Source organism: Petaurus breviceps, unplaced genomic scaffold (genome assembly GCF_028583685.1).
Source record: "Petaurus breviceps papuanus isolate PSGF00001 unplaced genomic scaffold, PetGlider_PUasm1.0 125, whole genome shotgun sequence".
NCBI lineage: Eukaryota > Metazoa > Chordata > Mammalia > Diprotodontia > Petauridae > Petaurus > Petaurus breviceps.
Genome location: NW_027185653.1, coordinates 4,899,028 through 4,908,626, shown reverse-complemented (window position 1 = coordinate 4,908,626; position 9,599 = coordinate 4,899,028). Strand labels below are relative to the sequence as shown.

The following is a 9,599-nucleotide window of genomic DNA, read 5'->3' as shown; positions in this document are numbered from 1 at the left end:
AGTCATGTTGTAGAAGAAGAATCAGAACAAAAATGAAAAATCACAATAGAGAAATTTTAAAAAGGAAAAATAGTCTGCTTCTATCTGTATTCAGACTCCATAGTTCTTTCTCTTAATGCGGATAATATTTTTCATCATGAGTCTTTTGGAGTTGTATTAGATCATTGTATTGCTTGAGAAGAGCTCATTCTATCAAAGTTGATCATCACAGTTGCTTTTATTGTGTACAATGATCTCCTGCTCCCATTCTCTTCACTTTACATGAGTTCATTTAAATCTTTCCAGGTTTTACTGAATTCTACCTGCTCACCATTTCTTATAGAACAATACTATTCTATTCTATTCTATTCTATTCTATTCTAGTCTATTCTATGGTACATTCATGCACCAAAACTTGTTCACCCATTCCCCCAGTTGATGGGCTTTCTCTCAGTTTCCAATTCTTTAAAAAATTTTAGTTGTTTACTTTTAGTTTACAACTCAGTTCCACATTCCCTTGAGTTTCTAAATTTCTCCCCCTCTTCTCCTCCCCCCTACTGCCCTCCATGCAGCATGCAATCAATATTGGATCTACAAATACCTTCACATTAAACATTAGTCAGGTTGTAAAGAAGGATTATAACCAATGGAATGAACAATGAGAAATAAGAAACAAAACAAAAAGAGATGGAGCAAGTCCTTTGCTTGAGTCTGCATTCAGACTCTGTAGCTTTTTCTCTGAATGTGGGTATGTCTTTCCATCATGAGTCTTCTGGAGTTGTCTTATAACTTTGCATTGCTGAAAGGAACCCAGTCTATCAAAGTTAGTCACCACACATATATTGTGTCTGTAATTACGTGCAAATTTCTCTTACTTCTGCTCTTATCACTTGTAATGGAAATGCAAATTTAAAGATCTTCCCTGCCCCTAGGCTACATGCAAATTTCTCTTACTTCTGCTCTTCTCACTTGTAATGGAAATGCAAATTTGAAGATCTTCCCTGCCCCTAGGCTAAAGTGCACCTGGAGCCTGGGGTGGGAGGCTTGTTTTTCAGTAGATACTTTTTGATTGGCCAGTGGGTCCAAAAGGTTGTTACATTCACTGATCCAGGAGAAGGCTATATAAGCCCTGATGTGTAGCTTTGTTTTTGGGGCTCACTTTGAGAAGTGTTCTGTGATTTGATCTGGATTCTGGGAAGCTGTTGTCCAGAGCCCCCCGGCTTTGAAAAACCCAGATGTTGAAACCCAGATGTTGATTTGGTATGGATGTAATGGTTGGACAGTTTGGAAAGCTGTCTACTTGATCTGTTTCTCTCTTGATAATTCTGCCTGTATACTTTGAAGTTCGGGGTGCTGACCTTTTTCCCCTGAACTAGGTGAATGATACATATCTGACTGATTAAAGTAAGCTTGTTAACCCATTTTGAGTTGCTTTCCTTTATCAAAGAAGATCCAAGAACCTGTGCTGGCAGCCACCCTGGGGACGCTGGGGTGCTTGCTGCTACATCACTCAACATCAGTTTATGTGAGTCTCTCCAGGTTATTATGAAGTCTATCTGCTCCTCATTTCTTATAGCACAATAGTATTCCATTACATTCATACACCACAGCTTGTTCAGCCATTCCCCAATTGATGGGCATCCCCTTGATTTCCAATTTTTTGCTACCACAAAAAGAGTTGCTATAAATATTTTTGTACATGTGGGTCCTTTTTCCTTTTTAAAAGATCTCTTTGAGATACAGACCTACTAGAGGTTTTGCTGGATCAAAGGGATGCAAAGTTTTATTGCCCTTTAGGCATAGTTACAAATTGTTCTCTAGAATGGTTGATCAGTACAAAACTCTACCAGTGTTCCAATTTTCCTGCATCTTCTCCAGTATTTATCATTTTTCTTTTGTGTCATTTTAGCCAATGTGATAAGTGCCACCTCAGGGTTGTTTTAATTTTAATTTCTCTAATCAGTAGTGATTTACAACATTTTTTCATATGACTATAGACAGCTTTAATTTTTTTCATCTGAAAACTGCCTGTTTGTATTCTTTGACCCTTTCTCTATTGGGGAATGACTGTATACTTTTAATTTTGACTCAGTTCTCTATATATTTTAGAAAAGAGGCCTTTATCAGAGTTACCAGCTATAAAAAACATATTCCCCAGCTCTCTGCTTCCCTCTTAAGCTTGGCTGCATTGGCTTTGTGCAAAGCCTTTTAAATTTTATGTAATTGAAATTATCCATTTTGCATTTCATAATGTTTCCTATTTCTTGGTTGGTTACAAATTCTTCTCTTCTCCATAGATTTGACAGGTAAACTATTCTTTGCTCTCTCCTAATTTGCTTAGGGCATCACCTTTTATGTCTAAATCATATACCCATTTTGGCCTTATCTCGGTATATGGTGTGAGATGTTGGCCTATGCCTAGTTTTTGCCATACTTTTTTCTAGTTTTCCCAGCAGTTTTTGTCAAATAGTGAGTTCTTATCCCAGCAGTTAGAGTCTTTGCATTTATCAAACAGTAGATTACTATAGCCATTGAGTATTGTGTCTTGTGTAACTAATCTATTCCACTGATTCACCACTCTATTTCTTAGCTGGTACCAAATAGTTTTGATGATTGCTGCTTTATAATGTAGTTTTTAGTATGACTAGTTATCTATAATAGTTATTTAGTATAATATAGTTATGTAGTATGACTAGATTACCTTCCCTTGCATTTCTTTTCATGAATTACCTTTGATGTGCTTGACCTTTTGTTCTTCCAGATAAATTTTGTTATTATTTTTTCTTGCTCTATAAAATAATTTTTAGTAGTTTGATTGACATGGCACTGAATAGGTAAATTAATTTAGGTAGAATTGTCATTTTTTTCCCACAGAACAGTCTTTTTATTATTGATTATATTTAAAAATTGTTTGTGTAGTTAATTATATACTGAATTGTAAATGAATATTATACATTAATCCCCTTTTGGTCGGCAATTTCTTGCTAAACTATAGCACATCCAATTATATTGCAAAAAGTTAGCAATTCCCCCCCCCTTTTAATAAAGAAAACAATTATTGATATTACAGTAAATATTATAAGGTCTACAAATATGAAATGAAAATTTCTCCTTCAACTTCAAAGTGCTTTCCATGCAGAGTTAAGCACTTGCCTTATTTAACCGAGTGCACTACTAAATCCGGGGTTGGAGAGATGCTCTTGGATCATAAGACTAGACTTTACAAATAAAAAACTGAAAGTAATCATGCAACTCTCTTACTACTACTGGGTATACCCACTGTTGTCACCTACCCATTCTGCCTTTCCAGAATACCATTCAAGACACCAAAAAATTATTAGACTTATAATGATAAATATACATGTAATGAAGACACAAACTGCTAAAGGACACTACTACTGGTAATGTCTGTGCTACGTGAAAGCACCTTTAAAAAGAGCCTATGCGGCGAGAGATAAGTGTCTAAAGATTCAAAATGAATCAACAGTATTGGATAACAATATAATTCTCAACTCAGAAGCTGCCTCAAGATTAGGTGCATCTTCAGTTAATGTAACAGGAAAAAAAGGCAATGGATTTTATTTTATTAGTTGCATCCACTCACAAATTGACCTATGGTCACCAGATGCGTAGACACAATGAGATTTTTTTTTTTACAGTCTTTAATTGTAATGATGATAAAGGAATAGATCTATTTAAAAACAAAACCAAATAGCTATTTTTGTCTAGATTAAGAGGTGGCACCAGGTGTGGGATTCACATTTTGGGTGGCCACTTGTGGTGCTACTTCGATGATCCAGGGTTTGTCTATAATTCTGGCTGTACGGTTGCCTTTCTCTACAATCCCAATAATCCATGCTTGATGACCTTCCCCATATTTTGGGGACTTAATCTCTGCACAGAATTGAGCTGCTTGCTCACGTGGTAAACAGATCAGAAGGCCTCCTGATGTCTCTGGGCAGGTTCCATGCATAAGGCCAAACATGTTTCCACAGGCCTTACTAACAGCAGCCATCTTGGCCAACACTGGCAGGTTGTGGATGACAAAGGACACTTCATTCCTCTGTTGCTTAGCAAGGTTCTGTGCGTGGCCCAAGATCCCAAACCCTGTGATGTCCGTGGCTGCATGTGCATTAAAAGTGTGCATAAGTCCAGCAGCTGCTCGGCTGAGCCTTGCCATATTCATCATTGCTTCTGGATATGCCAACTCCACATCTTCCTGGGTGACCACAAGCTTAATTTTATTCCACTTTTCTGGAATGTCCAGGCACTGGTGCACAGCTACAGCTACTTGTGTTCCCAGGGACTTCGTCAACACAAGCACGTCTCCTGGCACTGCATTATCAGGCATAATAAACTCATTGGGCTGACAGACTGTTGTAGCCACTCCACGTAAAACGATGCAGGGATTCAACACTGTTTGGCCACCAGTTACAGATGTTCCTGTTTCTTCTGCAGCATCTTTAAAACCCTGTATGATTAGAGGCATCACTTTGTCCCTTTCCCTGTCTGTCATTTTATTACTAATTCCAAGGAGCATCGACATGTTGTCACATTCTGTGACACCCATGGCATAAAGGTCACTTAGAACATTGGTGCAGGCTATCTGGCCCATCATGTAAGGATCATCCACAATAGGATAAATGTAATCTGTGGTCTGAACCAAGGAAAGACCACCATGTCTCAAAGGAATAACACAAGTGTCCATTCCAATGCCTAGCCTTGGCATAACTGCTCCCCAAAACTGTTCATCTTCCTGGAAGTGGTTCTCTTGTAAGGATTCCAGCGACTTCTGTAGGACATCTTGTGGTACCTTGCAGCCTCTGCCCTTCAGTTCAGTGAATCGGGTTAGCCGGAAACTCTTGTCCAATTCGTAACTTTCTGGGTTAAAGGATTCCTGAACAGACATGGCTCTTAGGCACACTCACTCACAGTTTAGTCTTTCCCCCCTCCTCTAGTCTGTTGGTTTCTTGCCTGGTCCACCGGTTCGCTTTTCGCCCTCCTCCTCCTCCTGAAAACGGGACTCCCCTAGAATTGTCATTTTGATTATATTAGTTCAACCTACCCATGAGCAACTGATATTTTTCCAGTTATTTAGGTCTGACTTTATTTGTGTGAAAAGTGTTTTATAATTGTGTTCATATAGTTCCTGGGTTTGCTTTGGCAGGCAGACTCCCAAATATTTTATATTGTTCGAAGTTAACTTTAAATGAAATTTCTAACTCTTGTTGCTGGGCTTTGTTAGTAATATACAGAAATGAAAATGATGTATGAGTTTATTTTATATCTTGTAACTTTGCTAAAGTTTTTAATTATTTCATGTGGTTTTAGTTGATTCTCTAGGATTCTCCAAGTATACCATTATATTATCTGCAAAGAGTGATAGCTTTGTTTTCTCATTGCCTATTCTAATTCCTTCAATTTTTTTTCTTCTCCTGAAAAGTTAACATTTTCTCATACAATACTGAGTAACAGTGGTAATAATGTGCATCCTTATTTCACCCCTGATCTTATTGGGAAAGCTTCTTGCTTGTGGCCATTGCATGTAATGCTTGCTGATGGTTTTAGATAGATACTACTTATCATTTTAAGGAAAACTCCATTGATTCCTATGCTCTATAGTGTTTTTTTAAATAGGAATGGGTGCTATACTTTGGACTAGAATGAGAAAGAAACATAAATTTGGATGTTTTGAGTTTAAGGTGCTGGATGGGATTTATAAATGTAAGTTCCAGTAGGCAGCTGAAGATGTGAGTCTGGAATTTAACAAAGAGTTCAGGGATGGAGCTATAAATTTGAGGGTCAGATGCATAAAAGAAATTGCTAATGTAGCAGTCATTAATTTTGTTTAGTCAAAAGTACATAGACAAGTATTCAGAATATCTGGGTCCTTGTTCTGACCTTTGCCATTTCCTGGCCTTTACTTAGGATAGTGACATCGCCTCACTTAGTCTTATTTTACTCATTTATAAAATGGAGATCCATCCATCCATCCATCCATCCCTCCATCCATCCATTCATTTATTTAATAAACATACATTAATCCCCTTCTAAGCACAATTCACTGTGTTAAGTTTTGAAGGATGATTCAGTATTGTGTATTAGGAAAAGTGATAGACTTGGAGGTAGAGAATCTAGTTTCACATCCCAGCTCTGCCACTTCTTCTCTAGCATTTGGGGAATGGCCTCAGTTTATCCATAGGTAAAATAAAGGGAGAAGGAAGATATTTAAACTAGAAGATCTCTAAGGTTCCTTTTAGCTGTAAAACTATCCTCCTATGAAATGAAAGTAAAGACAAAGTTCCTGGTTTATATATATATATATATATATATATATATATATATATATATATATGTATATATTATATATACACATTTGAATGAAAAAGCGTTTACTCATTTCTTACTTTACATCAGGCACTACGCCAAATGCTTGGAGTACAAAATCAAGCAAACAAAAGCATCCCAGCCATTAAAGAGCTTACATTCTACTGGGGGGTGGGGTGGGGAGGAGACAGCATAAAGGGCAGCTAAGCCATAAGGAAGGGGTGGAACACATGGGTATATAGTTGGGAACTGGAATGGATCACTGAAGAGAGTTTATTTGTCAGAGTCTAGTGTCCTAGGACCAGGGTCCAGGATCTTATATTAGGGGATCTTTGAAAGACATCACTTCATCATCTACTGCATGGCCAAGAGGATGTCCTTCAAGGACTGGGGCTCTACACGGAGTTTTTGGATGGCTTCCCGGGTCAATTAGCATAGCTTCTCCCCCAAGGTGGCTTCCACCCGCCCAGGCCAAGTTGTCAGCTTGGGCCGCCCCTCGAACACATCAAAACCAACATAGAAGGTCTGCATCAGTTCCTTCAGTACCATCAGACTGGCAAAGGAGATCTGGTCTCCAGTGAGGAAGGACTTGTCCTGCAGGAACTTCTGCTTCACATGTTGTAGGAGTTTCCCCATGGAGTCTATGTTCCTGTACACTTTCTCCTCGGGGATGTAGACATCAATGAGAGGGCAGAGCCAAGACAGGTATTCTTCAACCCATTCCCTGGCCTGCAGGTCTGGAGGACATCACTGAGCTGAGTCAGGTAGTGTAGGATGGCCAAACTGTGCACCAAGGTGAAATCTCTATCTTACATGGCTGGCAATCTCTTCAGGCTGTTCACTTTGGCAAAATCATCAGTCATGTGCTGCCCCTGAAACAGCTCCATGCTCTGCACCTCAAAGGGGATGCAATTAACCTTGGCAAAGAGGTAGACTGCACGGCAGGGTTGGGAGATTTAGCCCAGGTAAAGCTCCAAGGCCATGGTTGGGGAGAGTGTGAGGATCCTATCTGTCTGGATCTAGGAGGCAGAGGTCCTGGTTTATATTTAATATCCTATTTATATCATGGTCTTGTAAAGATCAAAGGAGATTAGGTGAAAGCAGTTTGGAAATAATGGAACTCTAATAGTTAATGATGATGATGAAGGTAATGTTTTAGGAAAATTCATGCATTCATTTAGTATTCATTAAGAACCAGTTATCTGCCAGGCCCCTAGCACTGTACTAAGTGGTAGGAATACAAAAGTGGAAACAAGGCAGTTTCTACCCTCAAGAAAATTGTTTTGAGAGAACAGCATGTATGGAAATCAGTAAACACAAATTAAATCTACAAAGCAAATGTAATTTCTGCTAGTGAGTGGAGGGATCTTTTTGGGGAGAGTGAAGAGAGATGAAATAGGCACTTGAAGGAAGTTAGGGCTTTTAAGAGGAAGAAATGAGGGGATTATATGTTGTAGGAAAGAGGGGAGACTGTAAAAATGCTTGGAGATGGGTGATACAATGTGACATATACATAAAAGGGGATTGACATGTAATAACTCTAGAAAGGTAGGCTTGAAATAGATTGTGAAGGGTTTCAAACACCAAGCAAGAATTTATATTTGATTCTATAAGCAATAGTAATTCATGAAAGTAGGACAATAAGGGAGTCAGACCTGTACTTTAGAAATACCAATTTCTCCACTATGTGAAGTCCAGATTAGAAGTAAGAGGTGCTTGAGGAATTGAGACCAATTGGGAATTTAGTGATAAGGAAAGAGAAGTTAATCTCTAATCTAGTAGCAGATTTCAGTGGAAAGAGGCAAGGTTAGACAATTAAATTAGGAAAAGTCTCTTGTAGAAATTAGTCATGGAATTATTACTTCTGAGAACACCCCCTCAAACGAAAAGATTTAAAAAAAGCCACAGAGTTCTTTCTTGATCTCTTCCTCTTCAGAATGAAGGACTGTTACATCATGAAAAAAAAAACCAAAACTTTTAGACTAATTACATTATAGTGTTAGCAAGAAGTATTTGAATAAGAGGCAAGAACCCTAGTTTCTTGTGATCAATGGGTCACATTTTTGTCAAAAGCAAAGTTAATTCAAGTTAATGGGGAGAACATTTATCTCTAATCTATCATCACCTAATCCCTAATTTACAGCAAAGGGAAAAGAATTTGAGTGATCAAATCAGATCATTTATCTATTAATAAGAGTTAATTCAATGAGGCCAGATGAGAGAAACAATTGTATCCAAATACTTGGTGGGTTTTTAAAAAATTCTCTTCATTGGTAAGGGGCGGAGCAATGGCTCCTTCTATAGCTTTGATGAGATAAACTGCATTTAAAATTGATTTTTGTGTTCTAAATCTGGCTTACTGAGACAGAGGATAAAAAATGGAAAGACTGGGATTCTTAGAGTTCAAACTAAAAAAAAATCACCACATCTACTAAATGATTGGATGTCCACTGGCATGCTTCCTATCATCAACAGCTTAAGGATTTCTTTATAACTTCAGCCTTCTGAGTCATTTATTCCCTACCCCGCTTACCAGCCTCTTTCAATACTCTGAGAGAACAAGTATCTGTAGGATGTAATAGTTTGGGGTTCCACAGAAGTCTTTTTCCCTGGTTTGCCTATTGATTACAGGTGTTGAAATTTGACTGAAATGAACAATTATGAATTCAAGGCAATATAGAAGAGGATCCACATAAATTACTTCATTCTCTGAAATTCGGAATAAGTCATCTTAGAAGAAGTAACTTAAATTTTAGAGGAATAGGGTAATGATCAAAATAGAAAATCTGTGAGCACACTGAGTGAAGAAAGAGTGTTTTGCTTAAAATGACCCAGAATGACATCTTTGTCAAATCATAAAATTCCTGTCTCTGTAAATAGTTGTAAGAAGACCAACATGGGGAAACAATAAAGTATGACAGAATCTGAGCGTCTGATTTCAAATCCTGCCTTTGTCACCTGCTATCTGTGTGAATTTGGGCAACTATCTGATGACCAATTTCCTATTTTTATAAAATGGGGAGATTTAAGTTTAGAGACCACTAATGTGCATTCTAAATCTGTGATTCTATAGTCATAGAATTCAGAGGAAAAAAAATTGGTGCTTGAGGAAGAAGAATCAACTGAATTTAATGACAAGTTGAAAAGTTGGAATTGAATTGTTGGGAAATATTTATATAAATTGATTTAAATTTTCATACCCAAGACCAGGGATAGGCAAGGTAGGCAGTTGCCTAGGGCATGACACACAGGGTAGCACAACCAGATACACACTTTAACATTACCGGTCTAAA

At 37.9% G+C, this 9,599-nt stretch overlaps 2 pseudogenes; both read right to left on the bottom strand.

Annotated features, from left to right (window-relative positions):
• Positions 1 to 2,871: 2,871 nt before the first annotated feature.
• Positions 2,872 to 5,002, bottom strand: LOC138162837 (selenide, water dikinase 1 pseudogene; annotated as a pseudogene).
• Positions 5,003 to 6,597: 1,595 nt separating this feature from the next.
• Positions 6,598 to 7,289, bottom strand: LOC138163207 (glutathione S-transferase theta-2 pseudogene; annotated as a pseudogene).
• Positions 7,290 to 9,599: the final 2,310 nt, after the last annotated feature.